The sequence below is a fragment of the Penaeus monodon genome, chromosome 29 (assembly GCF_015228065.2).
Source record: "Penaeus monodon isolate SGIC_2016 chromosome 29, NSTDA_Pmon_1, whole genome shotgun sequence".
In the NCBI taxonomy this organism is placed as follows: Eukaryota; Metazoa; Arthropoda; class Malacostraca; order Decapoda; family Penaeidae; genus Penaeus; species Penaeus monodon.
The window spans coordinates 1,026,259-1,027,845 of record NC_051414.1 but is presented as its reverse complement, the minus strand read 5'-3'; the positions used below and the strand labels follow the sequence as shown (position 1 = coordinate 1,027,845).

The 1,587-nt window shown below is 37.1% G+C and overlaps 1 protein-coding gene across 1 annotated transcript in view; it reads right to left on the bottom strand.

The window, feature by feature from the left end:
* LOC119591876 (facilitated trehalose transporter Tret1-2 homolog) overlaps positions 1 to 1,587 on the bottom strand; it is a gene marked incomplete in the record, with an annotated part of 16,213 nt that overhangs the window by 14,037 nt on the left and 589 nt on the right.

The window sequence follows — 1,587 nt, the reverse complement described above, 5'->3', positions numbered from 1 at the left end:
AATGCAATAGATGTAAACACAGTACTGTCACAAAAGAAGAAGAAGGAAAAAAAACATCGCTGTTGGCCTAAATGTATCCGGAAAAAAAAAAAAGACGAAATTCCGACGCTCGACTGAAATAGACGCCCGCCGAAAACCTTTGGAAAGAGCCCCTCGTCACGAAACATTAAAATTCCATCTCCTACGTTGATATCGATTTGGGAGAAACACGTACCCAGCTTCTCTCAAATACTCAAAGTAGTCGTTTGTATTACGTAACATTATCAAGACCATGATTTGCGAGAGATTTAAGGGCAAACTTTCAGGGCAGGATTTACAATAGATTATCAACTAGGAGTAGAAATTTCTTGTTGTGTAGGTAATTCTCATGGGATCGAAGAATTTCGAATTTCGTATAAGGTTGAAGGTGCCGTTTCTAGAATAAATAAATAAATAAGGTCTGGTGTAACACTGGATTGTGAAGTAAAAGAAATGCAAACACATATCTATTGTGATTTTGATTTTCTTTTGCTCTTTTTAATCCACTCCTTTGTCAAGATATGATAGTCTGATTGTGGTTTGGTCGCAGATTAGCCATATCAGGTTCTATTAAGCTAAATATTATGGTGTCCGTTTTTGCACCCTGCTGTGAAAGGCCTTCGCTAAATATTTCAGATCTCATTAAGAAGACATATGTAAAGGCTACACATAATTACTATATATACGACGACTATGATACTATCAAATACATTGCTATTAATCAGTGTCCTCAAAACCACTAGACAACAAACAGCAAATGGTTCTAGTAATATACAGGCCGTAAATAATAATATTTTACATGTCATAGGAACGTGGCTCAACATTAGCGGAGTAAGGAACATATCGCGGTACAAATATTTGTAGTGTCACGAACATATGACTAGCAGGTTGTATTTGCCATGCGTCAGTTGTAGAGTAGTAACAGCTGATCGCACTGTAAGAAATGTTCAAAATGTTCGTGTAATCTTCTCACAGTTTCACAAATCTAATATGAACAATTTGTGACGAGAAAACAAAGGATATTGTTACATATATTCTTTGTCTTTTATACTAAAAGCAGTATGTGTAAATTTGTGATCAGGAAGGAAAGGATATAATTATGCAGCTGCTGGCTGTTTCGCACTGAATTTAGTGTGACTAATTTTGTGAATGGAATGTAATGTTGGTATAAAGGGGCAGGTAATACTCCAGCATGTATATGATTTTCATCAGTGCCATGAATTATATCACCTTTTGCATGACCTAAATATTATGGCATGCATGCAAGTTACCCGATGTCGGCGCGACAGGGGGTGTCATTATTATGTCACTGTGTCAGATCACTGTCGGTCACTGTCACTGCTATATCAACAGGTTCTATTAACATTGCAAGGTATAGATTTCCTTGACGTGGAAGCGAACGGACGGCGCCTTAACAAGGAAAGGAATCGTCAGTGAACGGATCACGAATAACGAGATAAGAGAGGAATGCAGAGCAATGATAAGATAAGGACGAGAAAAAGGATGAAGAGAGAGGAATGAATAAAACTAAACGTAACAAATTACCTAAGGTAGATTAATGAATCTGTT